Source organism: Aotus nancymaae, unplaced genomic scaffold (genome assembly GCF_030222135.1).
Source record: "Aotus nancymaae isolate 86718 unplaced genomic scaffold, 86718_ANA_hifiasm-v0.15.2.pri h1tg000009l, whole genome shotgun sequence".
In the NCBI taxonomy this organism is placed as follows: domain Eukaryota; kingdom Metazoa; phylum Chordata; class Mammalia; order Primates; family Aotidae; genus Aotus; species Aotus nancymaae.
The window spans coordinates 12,439,813-12,458,853 of NW_026988420.1; positions in this window are offsets into that span (position 1 = coordinate 12,439,813).

Genomic DNA, 19,041 nt, shown 5'->3' on the forward strand with positions numbered 1-19,041 from the left:
GCAGTTAGCTGAATAACTCAGGCTAAAAGTGTTTTCACTTCAATTACTTGCAAAGATGATGCAGGAATGTTTGCCTATAGTGAGATTATTTTTCCCCACCAGAGGCAGCATACTTTCTCCTAAAGATCTTTCCTCTCTCAAGTCAACCTCAAATTTCTTCCAGATGTCTCATAGCAGCAATTTGTCACCAATCCTTTTATTGAAAGTGTAACACACTGTTGCAGTTTTAACTAGTCCCAGATCAGCAGTAACATATCAAGCACTGATTTCTTCATTAGCTTCTCATACGCTGTTGCTTCTATAACTTCCAGGGACTGAGAACTACAGTGTCTCAACCAAAGAATTGGTAACCCGTTTCGAATCCGCAAAGAGGTATGTGGTGTGCATCGAGCACAAGATGCCAAATGTATATGCTTTAAATCTATAGTACCTGAAGCCAAAAACAGTTTTTAAAAATTCTTCCATAGTTTTTTCAAGTACACTAATGATTTCATTGTTTAAGTCTAAATATTTTTAAAGTATTACACAAAATGCAGAAGCAGAAAAAGCATTGCTGATAAATTTAAACAAATGAAAGTATAATATTTCTACAAGGCAAAAATCCTCCATAATTAAAATCAAAAGATAAATAACAAGAAAAAAATCTACAACTCATTTGACTAAACACTGATATATTGACTAATATATGAAGAGCTTCTATAATTTAATAAAAGAATAGCAAGCCCATGCAAAAGTGGACAAAAGGTATGAACTGATAGCTTAAGGTCAAGGAAGTGGAAGTGGTTCAAACATATAAACAGATGCCCAACCTTATACCTAATAAGAGAATGCAAGTGGAAACAACACTATCATTTTTGCCTATTAAATTTGAAAATATGAAAAAAGTTTGATACATATTCTGTTAGAAAAGGCGTGGGAAACAGGCACTCTTATATAGCTTGATGGTGGGAGTAAAAGCTCCATGGAGACTAGTGTGCTCACACTGATCTCTATTACAAATGTATGTGCCTTTTGGCCTTCCTGAACCACTTCTAGAATGATGTCCTAGAATTACTTCCATACAAGTATAAAATGACAAATATATGAGCCTCATTACAGTATAGTATAGAATATTGAAACCATTTAAATGTCTACCAAGAGCAGATGGATTAAACACAATAGTACAAAGGTGTGCAATGGAGTACGGCTACTAGAAAACAAAGTAGATCTTTATACACCAATATGGAGTAAGTTCCAAAATATATTTGTTAAGAAAAAATTTAAAATCAAGTGCAGAATAATTTACATAGTATGTTATGTTTCTACCTCAAGAATATATATCAAAGCTATATTGAAACAGGGTTGCTGGGAGACAGAAAGGATATCTATTTTTTCATTTTGTGGAACTTAAACCTTTTATGTTTTGTATTATGATAATGAGTTACTAATTTAATAAATAAATAAAAATGTTAAAATCATGCTCTCCCAGAATGTGGTTCTGTAATGGGACAAAGCATAGGCTTTTCAATGGACCCACCACCCAATACAGCAAAAGCAGAGCTAAGAGGAAAGTTTATAGCATTAAATGCCTACATCAAAAAGTAGAAAGGTTACAAATTAGCAGTGTAACAACCCACCTCAAATGACTAAAAAAGTAAGAATAAACCAACCCCAAAATTAGCAGAAAAAAAAAAGAAACAAAAAAGATCAGAGCAGAACTAAATGAAATAGGACCAAAAACAATACGAAGGATCAATGAAACAAGAAGTTGTTTCTTCAGAAATATAAAACTCATAAACCCCTAGCTAGAAGAGAGAAGACCCAAATAAACAGAATCAGAAATAAAAAGGGAGAGATTACAACTGATAACACAGAAATCCAAAAGATGATCAGAGACTATCATGAAGCATTGTACACTCACAAACATGAAACCTAGAGAAAATGGATACATGGCTGAAACATACAGCCTCCCAAGATTGAACCAGGAAGAAATAGAAAACCTAAACAGACAATTAACAAGATGAGATTGAATCACTAATAAAAAATCTACCAATAACACCAACAAAAAGCCCAGGACCAGATGAAGTCACAGCTGAATCTACAAAACAACTAATACCAATCCTCCTAAAACTATTCTAAAACATTGAGGAGAATGGAATTCTCCCTAACTTATTCTATGAGACTGTATCAGCAAAATAAGGCAAGGGCACAACAAAAAAAGAAAGACATACAAATATACCTGATGAACATAGATACAAAAATTATCATCAAAATACTAGCAAACAGAGTACGAAAAAGGGACTTCTGCCAAGATGGACAAATAGCAACAGTTCCAGTCTGCAGTTCCCAGCAAGAGCATGTCAGAAGACAAGTGATCTCCGCATTTCCAACTGAGGTACCACGTTCATCCCATTGGGACTGGTTGGACAGTGGGAACAGCCCAAGGTGGGCAACCTGAAGCAGGGTGGGGCACCGCCTCACCCAGGAGGTCCAAGGGGCCAGATAACTCTTGCTCCAAGCCAACGGAAGCCATTAGAAACTTTTCTGGACACTTAGGCACTCCAGCTCAGATACTGCACTTTTCCCATGGTCTAAACAACGCTCAGACCAGGACATTCCTCTGGCATCTACAACACCAGCGCCTCGGGCTTCCAGCACAAAATTGGGCACCCATTTTAGTTGAGTGGCACCTGGAATGCCAGTGAGACAGAACCGCCCATTCCTCTGCAAAAGGGGGCTGAAGCCAGGGAACAAAGCAAGCTGGCTCGGCAGGTCCCACCCCTATGAAGACTGGCTAGCTAAAACCCACTGGCTTGAAATTCTTGCAACCAGCACAGCAGTCTGAGCTCCACCCAGGACATTTGAGCTTGGTGGGGGGAGGGGCACCCACCACTGCTGAGGCTCTGGTAGGTGGCTTCAACATTGCCTGTGTAAACAAAGCCAACAGGAAGTTTACCCAGCAGTTGGGCAGAGCCCAGCACTGAAGCTCAGCAAGGCCTCTACAGGCAGACTGTTAAGTAGATTCCCTTCTTGCTGGGCAGGGGATCTCAGAAAACAAAGACAATAGCCTGTCAGGGACTTACAAAGCCCCCACCTTCCTGGGACAGAGCACCTGGGAAATGGGGCAGTTGTGGGTTCCACTTCAGCATACTTAAACGTCCCTGCCCAGCAGCCCTGAAGGGAACAATGGATCCCCCAGCACAGTGTTTGAGCTCCATTAAGGGACAGGCTGCCTCCTCAAGTGGCTCCCTGATCCCCATGTATCCTAACTGGGAGACACGTCATACAGGAGAGCTCTGGCTGACATCTGGCAGGTACCCTTTTGGGATGAAGCTACCAGGAGAAGGAGCAGGCAGCAATCTTTGCTGTTCTGTAGCCCCCACAGGTAATTCTCAGGCAAGCAGGGTCTGGAGCACACCTCCAGCAAACTCAGCAGACCTGCAGCAGTGGGGCCTGACTGTTAGAAGGAAAACTAATGAACAGAAAGAAATACCCTCAACATCAACAGAAAGGACATCCACTAAGAAACCACATCAAAAGTCACCAACCTCAAACACCAAATGTAGATAAATCCACAAAGATGGGAAGGAACCAGTGCAAAAATGCTGAAACTGCCAAAAGCCAGAATGCCTCTTCTCCTCCAAGGGATCACAACCCCTCACCAGCAAGGGAACAAAACCAAATGGAGACTGAGTTTGACAAATTGACAAAAGCAGGCTTCAGAAAGTGGGTAATAACAAACTTCTCCGAGCTAAAGGAGCATGTTCTAACCCAATGCAAAGAAATTAATAACCTTGAAAAAAAGGTTAGATGAACTACTAACAAGAATAACCAGCATGGAAAGGAATATAAACAACATGATGGAGCTGAAAAACACAGCATGCAAATTCCATGAAGCATATACAAGTTTCAATAGCTGAATTGATCAAGCAGAAGAAAGGATATCAGAGATTGAAGATCATCTCAATGAAATAAAGTGAGAAGGCAAGATTAGAGAAAAAAAAGTGAAAAGAAATGAACAAAGCCTCCAAGAAAGATGAAATTATGTGAAAAGACCAAATCTATGTTTGATCAGTGTACCTGAAAGTGACGGGGAGAATGAAACCAAGTTTGGAAAACACTCTTCAGGATATTATGCAGGAGAACTTCCCCAACCTAGCAAGGCAGGCCACCATTCAAGTCCAGGAAATACAGAGAACACCACAAAGATATTCCTCAAGAAGAGCAACCCCAAGGCACATAGTAGTCAGATTCACCAGTGTTGAAATGAAGGAAAAAATGCTAAGGGCAGCCAGAGAGAAAGGTCGGGTTACCCACAAAGGGAAGCCCATCAGACTCACAGTGGATCTCTCGGCAGAAACCCTACAAGCCAGAAAAGAGTGGGGGCCGATATTCAACATCCTAAAAGAAAAGAATTTTCAACTCAGAATTTCATGTCCTGCCAAAATAAGTTTCATAAGCGAAAGAGAAATAAAATCCTTTACAGACAAGCAACTGCTGAGAAATTTTGTCACCACCAGACCTGCCCTACAAGAGCTCTTCAACGAAGAACTAAACAAGGAAAGGAACAACAAGTACCAGCCACTGCAAAAACATATCAAACTGTAAAGACCACTGATACTATGAAGAAACTGCATCAACAAATGGGAAAAACAACCAGCTATAATCAAAATGGCAGGATCAAATTCACACATAACAATATTAACCTTAAATGGAAATGGGCTAAACGCCCCAATCAAAAGACACAGACTGGCAAATTGGATAAAAGGTCAAGACCCATCAGTGTGCTGTATTTCAGAGACGCATCTCATGTGCAAAAACACACAGGCTCAAAATAAAGGGATGCAGGAAGATTTACCAAGCAAATCGAGAGCCAAAAAAAAAAAAAAAAAAAAACAGGGGTTGCAATCCTAGTCTCTGATAAAACAGACTTTAAACCAACAAAGATCAAAAGAGACAAAGATAATGATAAAGGGATTAATGCAATAAGAAGAGCTAACTATCTTAAATATATATGCACCCAATACAGAAGCACCCAGATACATAAAGCAAGTTCTTAACAGCCTACAAAGAGACTCAGACTCCCACATAATAATAATGGGAGACTTTAACACCCCACTGTCAGTACTAGACAGATCAACAAGACAGAAAATTAACAAGGATATCCAGGACTTGAACTCAGATCCCGATCAAGTGGAACTAATAGACATCTACAGAACTCTTCACTCCAAAATCACAGAATCAGCACCACATCGCACTTATTCTAAAATTGACCACATAATTGGAAGTAAAACACACCTCAGCAAATGCAAAAGAACAGAAATCATAACAAACAGTCTGTCAGACCACAGTGTAATCAAATTAGAACTCAGGATTAAGAAACTCACTCAAAACTACACAACTACATGGAAACTAAGCAAGCAACCTGCTCCTGAATGACTACTGGATAAATAATGAAATGAAGGCAGAAATAAAGATGTTCTTTGAAACCAATGAGAATGAGGATACAATGTACCAGAATCTCTGGGACACATTTAAAGCAGTGTCTAGAGGGAAATTTATAGTACTAAATGTCCACCAGAGAAGCAAGGAAAGATCTAAAATCGACACCCTGATGTCATGATTAAAAGAACTAGAGGAGCAAGATCAAACAAATTCAGAAGCTAGCAGTAGGCAAGAAATAAGTAAGATCAAAGCAGAACTGAAGGAGACAGAGACATTAAAAACTCTTCAAAAAATCATAAATCCAGGAGCTGGTTTTTTGAAAAGATCAACAAAATAGATAGATCACTAGCCAGACTAATGAAAAGAAAAGAGAAAAAATTCAAATAGAGGCAATAAAAATGATAAAGGAGATATCACCACTGATCCCACAGAAATACAAACTACCATCAGAGATTACTACCTCTATGCAGATAAACCTGTAAATCTAGGAGAAATGGATAAATTTCTGGTCACTTACACCCTCCCAAGACTAAACCAGGAAGAAGTTGAATTCCTGAAGACCAATAACAAGGTCTGAAGTTGAGGCAGCATTTAATAGCCTACCAACCAAAAAAAGTCCAGGACCAGACAGGTTCACAGCCCAATTCTACCAGAGGTACAAAGAGGAGCTAGTACCATTCCTTCTGAAACTATTCCAAAGGATACAAAAAGAGAGAATCCTCGCTAACTCATTTTATGAGACCAACATCACCTTGATACCAAAACCTGGCAGAGACACAACTAAAAAAGAAAATTTCAAGCCAATATCCATGATTAACATTGATGTAAAAATCTTCAAACCAAATCCAACAGCACATCAAAAAGCTTATCCATCATGATCAAGTTGGCTTCATCCTTGGGATGCAAGGCTGGTTCAACATCTGCAAATCTATAAATGTAATCCATCACATAAACAGAACCAAAGACAAAAATCACATGATTATCTCAATAGATGCAGAGAAGGACTTCAACAAAATCCAACAGCCCTTTATGCTAAAAACTCTCAATAAACTAGATATCGATGGTTTATATCTCAAAATAATAAGAGCTATTTATGACAAACCCACAGCCAATATCATAGTGACTGGGCAAAAACTGGAAGCATTCCCTTTGAAAACTGGCACAAGACAAGGATGCTCTCTCTTACTACTCCTATTCAACATAGTATTGGAAGTTCTGGCTAGGGCCATCAGGTAAGAGAAAGAAATAAAGTCTATTCGAATAGGAAGAGAGGATGTCAAATTGTCCCTGTTTGCAGATCACATTATTGTATATTTAGAAAACCCCATCATCTCAGCCCAAAATCTCCTTAAGCTGATAAGCAACTTAAGCAAAGTCTCAGGATACAAAATCAATGTGCAAAAGATGCAAGCATTCCTATACACCAATAATAGACAAACAGAGAGCCAAATCAGGAGTTAACTTCCATTCACAATTGCTACAAAGAGAATAAAATATCTAGGAATACAACTAACAAGGGATGTGAAGGACCTCTTCACAAACAAGGGATGTGAAGGACCTCTTCAAGGAGAACTACAAACCACTGCTCAAGGAAATGGAAATAAGAGAGGACACAAACAGATGGAAAAACCTTCCATGCTCATGGTTAGAAAGAATCAATATTGTGAAAATGGCCATACTGCCCAAAGTAACTTATAGATTCAACGGTATCCCCATCAGGCTACCGATGACTTTCTTCACAGAACTGGAAAAAAAAACACATTAGACTTCATATGGAACCAAAAAACAGCCTGCATAGCCAAGTCAATCCTAAGCAAAAAAAAAAAAAAAAAAAAAATGCTGGAAGCATCACACTACCTGACTTCAAACTATCTTACACAGCTACTGTAATCAAAACAGCATAGTACTGGTACCAAAACAGAGATATAGACCAATGGAACATAACAGAGTTCTCTAAAATAATGCCACACAACTATAACCATCTGATCTTTGACAAACATGACAAAACAAGCAATGGGGTAAGGATTCCCTGTTTAATAAATGGTGTTGGGAAAACTGGCTAGCCATATTCAGAAAGCTGAAACTGGATCCCTTCCTTACACCTTATACAAAAATTAACTCTAGATAGATTAGAGATTTAAACATGAGGCCTAACACAATAAAAACTCTAAAAGAAAACCTAGACAATACCATTCAGGACATAGGCATGGGCAAAGACTTTATGACGAAAACACCAAAAGCAATGGCAACAAAAGCCAAAATAGACAAATGGGGTTTAATTAAACTTAAGAGCTTCTGCACAGCAAAAAAAAACTATCAATAGAGTGAACCAGCAACCAATAGAATGGGAAAAATTTTTTGCATTCTACCCATCTGACAAAGGGCTAATATCCAGAATCTACAAATAACTTAAATACAAATTTACAAGAAAAACAAACAAACAAACAAAAAGTGGGCAAAGGATATGAACAGACACTTTTCAAAAGAAGACATTTATGCAGCCAACAAACATATGAAGAAAAGCTCATCAGCACTGGTCATTAGAGAAATGCAAATCAAAACCACATTGAGATACCAGTCAGATATCAGTTATAATGGCAATTATTAAAAAATCAGGAGACAACAGATGCTGGAGAAGATGTGGAGAAATAGGAACACTTTTACACTGTTGGTGGGAGTATAAATTAATTCAACCATTGTGGAAGACTGTGGCGATTCCTCAAGGATCTAGAAATAGAAATACCATTTGACCCAGCAATCCCATTACTGGGTATATACCCAAAGGATTAAAAATCATTCTTTTATAAAGACATATGCACATGTATGTTTACTGCAGCACTGTTCACAATAGCAAAGACTTGGAACCAACTCAAATGCCCATCAATGATAGACTGGGTAAAGAACCAGTGGCATATATACACCATGGAATACTATGCAGCCATAAAAAATGATGAGTTCATGTCCTTTGCAAGGACATGGATGAAACTGGAAACCATCATTCTCAGCAAACTGACACAAGAATAGAAAACTAAACATTGCAAGTTCTCACTCATAAGTGGGTGTTGAACAATGAGAACACATGGAAACAGGGAGGGGAACATCACACACCAGGGCCTGGGGAATGAGGGGCTAGGGAAGGGATAGCAGGGGGTCAGAGGCTATGGGAGGGATAGCATTAGGAGAAATACCTAATGTTGATGACGAGTTGATGGGTGCAGCAAACCACCATGGCACATGTATACCTATGTAACAAACCTGCACAATCTACACATGTACCCCAGAACTTAAAGTATAATTTAAAAAAAGAAAGAAAAAAGGTATGAAAAAGATGCATGACAATATAGAGGGCAGTCCTTTATGTTTTAGAAATACATTCAAATGTAAACAGACTTTGAAGAAATACATATTCAAACTGTTAACAGAGATGGTTATATGAGGTGGCTTTACATATAGGATATGTAAAGAGCATATGGGATATATATCCCAAATACATATATATGGGATATATGTAAAGCTTTACACATCCGATATATATATATAATGGCCTTATAGTAAGGGTTGGCTATAAGATAATTTATATTTCTACAGTTCAAATAAATATATAAAATTTTGCTTTAAAAAATTTACCAAAATGTTTCCTTTTTAGCTACAGGAAACTGAAGATTAGTATTTCTAACAAAACAAATGTCTAATACGACTTCCTTTGTTGAATATATTATTCCACATTTTCAAAAATATTTAGTCATTCCCTAAATAAATATTTTAAATTAAAAAAGTAACTAACAAACAAAATCCAACAGGACATCAAAAAGATAATATGCTAGATCAAATGGGCTTTATACCAGGGAAACAAGGATAGTTTGACATATGTAAATGAATAAGTGGGATTCATCACATAAACAGATTGAAGAGCAAAAACCATATGGTCATCTCAATAGACACAGAAAAAGCATGTGATAGAATTTGACATTCCTTCATGACAAAAACCTTCAAAAAACTAGGCACAGAAGGAACATACCTCAAAATAATAAAAGTCATATATGAAAATCCACAGCCAACATCATACTGAATGGGGAAAAGTTGAAAGCCTTTCTCCTCTAAGAACTGGAACAAGGTAAGTATATCCACTTTCACCACTGCTCTGGCTAGGACTTCCAGTACATTCAACATAGTCCTAACTAGAGCAATCAGGCAAGAGAAAGAAGAAAGAGCATGCAAATTGGAAAAGAAGAAGTCATATTATCCCTGTTTGCTGACAATACAGTCTTAATCTAGAAAGCCTAAAGACTCTACCAAAAAACTCTTAGATTTGATATGTGAATTTAGTAAAGTTTGCAGGATATACATCCACATACAAAAATCAGAAATGCTAATTATTTTTGTATGTTGATTTTTGTATCCTGCAACTATACCAAATAATAATGATTCAGTAATGATCCACTAATACCTCAATAATGATCTAGCTAAAAATGAAATCAAGAGAGCAATTTCCTTTATAATAGCTACAAAAAATAAAATACCTAGGAATAAATTTAACCCGGGAGGTGAAATATCTTGACAAAGAGAACTACAAAACACTGATGAAATTGTAAATGACATAAACAAATGGGAAAATATCCCATGCTCATCTATTAAAGGAATTAATATTGTTAAAATGACCATACTACCCAAAGCAATATATGAATTCAATGCAATCCCTATCAAAATACCAACATCATTTTTCACAGAATTAGAAAAAAAATCCTATAATCCAAATGGACCTCAAAAAGTATCTGATAGCCAAATCAATCCTAAGCAAAAAGAACAAAACTAGAGTCACATCGCCTGACTTCAAATTATATTACAAGACTATAGTAGCCAAAACAGCATGGTACTGATATAAAACACATAGACCAATGGAACAGAATAGAGAACCCAAAAATAAAGCCACATATTTACAGCTAACTGATCTTTGATAAAGCTGGCAAGAATATACATTGGAGAAATGGCACTGTTTTCAATAAATGGTGCTGTGAAAATTGGATTGCCACATGCAGAAGAATAAAACTAGACCCCTATCTCTTACTATATATAAAAATTAACTCGAGATGGAATATAAGACCCAAAACTATAAAATTACTAAAGGAAAACCTAAGGAAAACTCTTCTGAACATTGGCCAATGCAAAGAATTTATGACTAAGACTTCAAAAGCACACGCAACCAAAAAATAGACAAATGGGATTTAATTAAGTGAATACACTTCTGCACATAAAAAGAAATAATCAGCAGAGGCAACAGACAATTTGCAGAATGGAAAAATATTTGCCAACTATTTATCCAAGAGGGGACTAATATCCATAATCTACAAGGAACTCAAACAGCTTAACAAAAAACAACAAAAAAAAAAACCATTAAAATGTGGGCAAATGACATGAATAAACATTCTTTAAAAGAAGACATATAAATGGCCAAGAGGTTTTGTTTTGTTTTGTTTTGTTTTTTATTTCCTGGACTTGAATATTGGCCTGCCTTGCTAGGTTGGGAGATATGTTTTTCAAAATGCTCAGGCCGGGCACGGTGGCTCACGCCTGTAATCTCAGCACTTTGGGAGGCCGAGGTGGGTGGATCACGAGGTCAAGAGATCGAGACCATCCTGGTCAACATGGTGAAACCCCGTCTCTACTAAAAATACAAAAAATTAGCTGGGCATGGTGGCGCGTGCCTGTAATCCCAGCTACTCAGGAAGCTGAGGTGGGAGAATCGCCTGAACCCAGGAGGCAGAGGTTGCGGTGAGCCGAGGTGGCGCCATTGCACTCCAGCCTGGGTAACAAGAGCGAAACTCTGTTTCAAAAAAAATAAAAAATAAAAATAAAATGCTCAACATCACTATTCATCAGAGAAATGCAAATTAAAACCAAAATAAGATATCATCATACCCCTTTCAGAATGACTATTATTTAAAAGACAAAAAAATAGACATTGAGAGGATGCAGAGACAAGGAATTGCTTATACACTGTTAGTGGGAATGTAAATTGGTACAATCTCTATGGAAAATAGTATAGAGATTTCTCAAAGAACTAAAAGTAATGACTGGGCACAGTGGCTCATGCCTGTAACCCCAGCACTTTGGGAGGCTGAGGCAGGTGGATCACCTAAGGTCAGGAGTTCGAGACCAGCCTGGCCAACATGGTGAAACCCGTCTCTACTAAAAATACAAAAATTATCCAGGCATGCTGGTGCACACCTGTAATCCCAGCTACTCAGGAGACTGAGGCAAGAGAATCACTTGAACCTGAGGAGGTGGAGGTTGCAGTGAGCCCAGATCGCACCACTGCACTCCAGGCTGGGTGACAGAACAAGACTCCATGTCAAATATACATATATGTAAATTAACTAAAAATAGAAGTACCATTTTATCCAGCAAACTCTTTACTGGATATCTACTGAAAGGAAAAGCAGTCGATATATCAAAAAGTACTTGTATGTTTATCACAGCACTATTTACAATAGCAAAGATATGGAATTAACTTAAGTATGAATCAATGGATGATTCAATAAAGAAAATGTAGTATATATACACAATGGAATACTATTCAGCTATAAAAAGGAATAAAATATCTTTTGTGACAACATGAATAGAATTTGAGATCATTATCTTAAGTGAAACAAGCCAGACATAGAAAGACAAATATTGCATATTCTCACTCATAAGTGGGTGCTAAAATATGTGTACACATGGACATAGAGAGTGGAATGGTAGATAATGGAGACTGAGACAGGTGAGAGGGTGGGAGGTAGTGGATGATAAGAAATTATTTAATGGGTACAGTGCGCATTATTCAGGTGACAGATACTCCAAAACACAGACTTAACCATTATGCAATCTATGCATGTAACAAAACTGTAGTTGGACCCCATACATTTATATAAATAAAAATGAATAAAAAACAAAAACATTTACCCACCCCCATATGTACCTGGCTAGACCCTGGGTCAGGTGCTGGATGTTTTCCTAGCCCCTTCCTCGTATTTTGTAGCTTGCTTCTGGTGATATCCTGGGGTCACTTAGACTTACGCTACATGGTAGCATTGCATTTAATAGCCTTTACATTCAGAAGATGCTGCCATTCTGACGGTGAGAGATATCAGGATCCAAAGAGAGCTTTTCTGGATAAAGGGGGCTTTTCTTTCTCCTAAGCACCTCTTCATGCAGCTAGATGGAATCGCTTTTGTGATGACAGGAATAGATAGCTGAACCTTATGACTCTTTCTAATATATGCCAGTTACTAATGCATTACAAATGACTTTTTTGGCTTTGACCCTTCCTTCCCTCCCTCTTTCCCTCCGTCATGCCTTCCTTCTCTCACCTTGTTCCTTCTTGTATAAATCCATCTGGAAGCAGGTCATAGCTGGCAGTTCTATTTTCCTGTGATTGCAAAATCACAGCCCTTTTTGGTAACACAGGAATTACCTGAAAAAAGATTCTGCAGCTTTGACCTCAACTGCATCAGCACTTTTTTTTTTTTTTGCTAATTCCTTGTTTAAATAATAAAACTATGTTAATGATCACAAGAAAATCATCACATCGACTGAGTTAGAAATTAAGAACACAACTAGATGTCAATAAAATAAATATTGACTATAATTCTGAGAAAGCCAGTTTCATTTGGCAGGAGGTATGATTCTCGGGCAAAGCATTTATTGTGTGTGTCAAATACTGGGGGCCGGAAGTGCCATGGTGGAGTTTACAGGTGGTGGTAGGGAAGAGGGGGCATTGGCCAGACCTTAATTTTGAAGAGCACTCTTTTCCTTCAATGAGGAAGTTTGCTTCTTATCCAGGGTATATTTCTGCATTGAGGTCTTATGACTGAAGATGATACTCCTGACTCTGATTGGGCATCTAAGGTCAAGACAGGCTAACTCCCATCCACAGATGGCGGTTGTCCAATATCCTTCATAAAGATTCATGACTTTCTGAGGGGCTTGGCTACATCCTAGTGCTGCCACTTACATAAGTCAGATTTTGCAAAACATGATGTAAACCTTTCTTATTTCATAAATATTATTTCCTTAACAATTTCAATAATTTGATGTGGGAATCTTGCCTATAACGTTGGATTAGAAATTGCAGTCTCTCCTTTCTCTTTCTTTACCTTCCTTTCCCTCCAGAACTGGTTCTAAAGAAAATTACTGCTGTAATTGATAATTGACAATCCAAAACAACTATTGGATTTTTGCATAAAGCTGAGAAATATACCAATACTCTTGCTTTCATAATTTGATTGAAACGTGACATAGAAAAGGGGAAATACACAAAATGGGAATAAAAAACAATTTGGCAATGAAAAGGAAACCTGAGGTTGTCAAAGTGAAACTATTTGGATTGGAGAAGGTATTACATTTCTAGCTCTGTCTTAAGCTTCATAATGGTGCAGAGGGTAAAAAACAACCCCACTGGACTTGGAGCACTGCCAGCTTATAGTTCTTCTTAGGGTTTTTGGTTTGTTTTTGTTTTTATGTTTGAATGGCTAGCACACACCCTAGTAGACCAATGGATCTTTTGTGCAATTTACTGCTCTGAGTATTCAATTGTTAGGAAACAGTTATTTGGGTGTTATTCATGGCATGATGTAGAGCTTTTGAAGTTTGTATCAACCATATCAAACTGAAACATGGTGTAAAAATTACCAAATTGCTTCTCAACTTTTTGCATTCAGTGACTATTTTTGAGCATGTGCTATGTTTTTAGCTAGATTCTTGAAAGAATGAAGACTTGAATATCCACTTGAAGGACAGATTTGGTGAAGACATTACTTTGGATGGTTATCACTCCATTCCTCTAGGTGCAAGCCCCTTTGCTCTATGGTGACTCACCTGTGAAAGGCTGTGCTTTTCTGGGTGAGAACCACTGGATATTTTACAAAAGGAAACTAGGCAAGGCTCATACTTGGAAGATGCTTGAGACCCTTTTGACTATTACCAATGAGTAATTCATGGAGTCTATTAGCAAGTGGATTTCTTTTTTGTTATTTTATTTTATTTTATTATTTGAGACAAGGTTTCACTGTGTTGCCCAAGCCTAAGTGCAATGGCATGATCATGACTCACCACAGTCTTGACCTTGAGGGTTTAAGCAATCCTCCCACCTCAACTTCCCAAGTAGCTAGAACTACAGACACACACCATCAGACCCAGCTAACATTTTTTTTTTTTTAGAAATGGGGGTCTCACCATGTTGCTCAAACTGGTCTCAAACTTCTGAACTCAAGCAATCCATTCACCTTGGCCTCCCAAAGTGCTGGGATTGCAGGCATGAGCCACTGTGCCTAGCAGCAAGAGGATCTCTATTGCTATGTCCTCCCATTGAAAAACCCAAGTTCTATGCTTCCTTCTACATTGTCTTTAACCCTCTGAACAAATTTCAAGGTGATAATTGTCCCAAATTTGTTTGTGGAAATTCTTAAAAATTAGGAGACTTAATTTATCTCATTTCCTTTTGTGAGGACATTTCACTAGCAAGTCTGCTCACTGTTTCTGGTGATGTGTGTTATATGGATGACACAAGACAATGAACTTTGATCTTTCTTTTGGTCCATGTTTAATTCCTCACACTTGGTAACTAAGCAAAAGTTGGTTGGGTTGTTTTTGTTTTATTTTGTTTTGTTTTCCAAAAGGGATCACTCAGGTTGTCTTTTCATTCAAAAAACTGAACCAAAATGGCAGTCAATGTTCATTGAAGGTTTACTATGAATATAGTTTTGTGGGAACACAGAGGAAAAGGAATGTCTATGTGAATGAAAAAGTCCACTTTATTTTTAAAAAACATACACAAAGTAACCAAAAATATATATATATTGAGTTCAAAGGGATGGAAAAGACAAGGGAAAAAATAAGGACAGGAATATCTGAATTTTTTAATAATAAACAAGTCTTGGCTCTACAGAGGAGACCAAGAGTGTTTGGTTATTCCACTCTGTTTGTGCTTGGCAGGTACAGAGAGATGTAAATGAAGAAAAAACAAAGAATTTCAGAAGTGTAGTTCCACTGAAGTTCTTGGTTGCTTATAACTAACCGAGACTAACTCAGATGCCCTTGGTTTTACCACACTTGACGATCCTTGGGTCTTTGAGTCATTCCCTTAAGATTGGAGGGCTCAGGTGGCAACACTGGATTTGCTGAGCCCATGGGACCAAGGTGCTGAGAGAGTGAATACTTGGCCCTCTTTGGCTTCTGTAGAGGAAGATGCAGATCTGTCTTCCACTTGTGTGGTATTCCCCACCCCCATATCAGAAAAGGTTTTGAGAAGCCCTTTGTATCTATCACAAGTAGGTAGGGTTCACAAATGACTATTGCTAAGTAGTTTGGATTTTCTCCTTCAAAAATCATAACCCTGCACACTATTTTGGTGAGTTAAAAAAAACTGTAATAAAAATATTTTTAACTGGAGGACTGAAATCACTAAAGACTATTCCTGGATAACTTGAGATAGATTTTAAATTATTTTGATTATTCTCATTAAGTTTTAGGAGCTTAAAATTTAATCAATAATAATAAAGTTTAATTTTTATAGTCTCAGAATGCTTGGCTGCTTATGTAGCAATTTGAAGGTCATCTCTTCATTAGGCTTTTTGGGAGATGCTATTTCTTCACGCCAGCCTGAAATTTTATGCTCTGCTTTGATATGAAAAGAAGCAATTCCAAAAGTTTTTGACCAAAAGCAACACAATTTCAAGTTGTAAAAAAACCCTTGACATCTTCACTGTTCAGCACCTTGCACCAAATGTCAAGGAATTATCAATACCAATTTACTTCCTTTGCCTTTCTAATGACTATGTTTGTAGAGAATTTTGATTAAAATGCGGCTGCTTTTAACCATTTTGCTGGAAAGGGGCTTTTCAATAACCTTTGAAAGATTATTCTTTCATGTGACTTCAAGGAAGAGATATTTATGAATTGGGCAATCAAAGTAAAATTTAACATTAAGAAAGTTAGTGTGGTCCAAGAATTACAACTTTATGTACTGAGTAATTTCCTAACAGGAGAAGCTTAGCTCAGGTCCCAAATGCTGAACATGGCTTTATTCTGTGTGTGTGTGTGTGTATGTGTGTGTGTGTGTGTGTGTGTGTATTTTGATCAACATTAACTCTCAATCTTGTCTCCAAATTAAAATCACCCCTGGGGAGCTTTCAAAAGTCCCAAAGCCCAGTCTACACTTCAGACTAATTAAATCAGAATCTTCGGGTGTAAGTCAAAAGCATCACTTTTTTTTGTTTGTTTGTTTGTTTGTTTTTGAGACAGAGTCTCATTCTGTCACCCAGACTGGAGAGCAGTGGCACAATCTCGGCTCATTGCAACCTCCACTCAATGCAACCTCTGTCCCCTGGGTTCAAGCGATTCTTCTGCCTCAACCTCCCAAGTAGCTGGGACTACAGGTACACGCCACCACACCTGGCTAATTTTTGTATTTTTAGTAGAGATGGGGTTTCACCATCTTGGCCAGGCTGGTCTCAAACTCCTGACCTTGCATCATCATTTTTTAAAGCTTCCCAGATGATTCTAATGTATGGTAAAGTGGAGAATCCCTGATTCATCAGATTTATTGGCATATGACTAATGAGCAAACCACAAACTCTGTACCCTGCTTCATTCTGGAGACCTTATCTCCCAAATCTACAGCTTTAACTCTGAACCTTCTCTTGAGTTATAGACTCATATCTTATTCAAAACAAAAGTCATGATCTAGCTTTCACCAATCTTCCCCTTTCCCTTTGTTTTCTGTATCAGTTAATGGCATATGAGTTCTTCTAGTGCAGTCACATCAGGTCAAGGGAGGTCTGCAATAGCTTTTACCTAAAGCAATGCTTCTCAGACTTGGGAGATCATGTTAAAATGTAGATTCTTACCTAACAGGTCTGGAGCAATTCTACATTTTCTACAAACTTCCAGGTAAGGGCCTGCCACTGGTCCAAAGACCACACTTGATTGGCAAGGATCTAATGTAACATCTGTTCCAGTTATTCTCTGTATTAATGTCTTGCTTATTTCCTTCACATACCAGAGTTATGTTGCTTAATTATGTGTTTACTTGTCTAGTTACTGAGTACCTATTATACCACCTGGCATTTAACAGTGGCTCACTAAATATTGAATAAATACATGAATGAATGAACATGCTAAAGAGACTGTTGTAGGAGCTGAGTCAAGCTGGAAGGGCTCTTACCTGAGAAATTCTTGATGGAAATGCTGTCAAGGGGAGCTGAGGTAAAAGGTAAAGAGAAATTAAGAGTATGAATGGAGGGTAGGAAGTAATTGGATAACTGAGCCTGTTAAGGAGTAAGAGTTCAAGTGCAGAGTGGATAAATATCAGGGCTTAGAGGTCTAATATTAAAATTATGAGCATTCTTTCTATGCAAGGCTTGCATATATCATTGCCATATTGGTGGTAAGCTAAAGAAGAACTAGCCTGGACAAATATCAGATTTCATATCCAAGTTCTCTGGAATGTCACAGAAGGTTTCCAGAGTTTACCTTTAGCTCTTGTCCAGACTCATCTCCCAGCTTATTCTCCCTCTCTCTCCCAGACCCATCTGCTGCTCACCAGGCACTGGCTGCACTGTACTGCTTATTGATATGTGCTCTTATTAAAATTTTTTCATTTTTCAGCCCATAAATTTCCTCCTCCTTTAAGCCATATTTAATCCTATTAACATTGCCTTTCCTCCTCTATACTGATTTATCATGTCAATTCCATTTATAGTCTCATTCTGCCACCCAGGCACGATCTTGGCTCACTGCAACCTCCACCTCCTGATTCTCATGCTTCAGCCTCCAGAGTAGCTGGGACTACAGGCATGCACCATCACACCCAGCTAATTTTTGTAGTTTTAGTAGAGATGGGGTTTCACCATGTTGCCCAGGCTGGTCTCAACTCCTGGCCTCAAGTGATCGACCTGCCCTGGGCTCCCATTGTGCTGGGATTACAGGCATGAGCCACTGCACCCAGCCTCAGTTCCATTTCTTAACATGTTTTATCACCAGTGCACAGGTCTATCTCTCTCAGGAGTTTAGCATTTCATTAAGGTCAGGGCCCTGTCTTACTAATCTTTGGCTTTCCATGGTTCCTTACAGTGTTATTATATATAGTTGGAGCTCAACAAATGTTGCTTCAAATTATGTATAATAAAATAGTGGTAAAATTTCATGTTCATATATGGAGGTTGTAACTTCAAAATGCATTCATAGACTCCCTCTTCTGACCATAATGAAATAATAGGTACCAGATTTCTTCCTCTATGCCCCATCACCATAAACTGGAAAAATATAAGAGATCTGTTTTCAGAAAACAAATGACATAGGGCTATGATCATTGAAAGAAGGGAAACAGATGATCACTTCAGATTTCTGCCTGGTGGTACTCTCCATATCATGGAGCTGAGTAATAATAGCATGCTGATCAGAAGTGGACAATGATAATTTTACTGAGTTTAAGAGAGAGTAATCAGAGTTGAGAGAGGCCAAGGCAGCTAAAAGTTGTAGAGAATGATGCAGAATAATAACTGTGCTAGTCCATTTTCACACTGCTGATAAAGACATAGATGAGACTGGGTAAATTATTAAAAAGAAAAAGGCTTAATG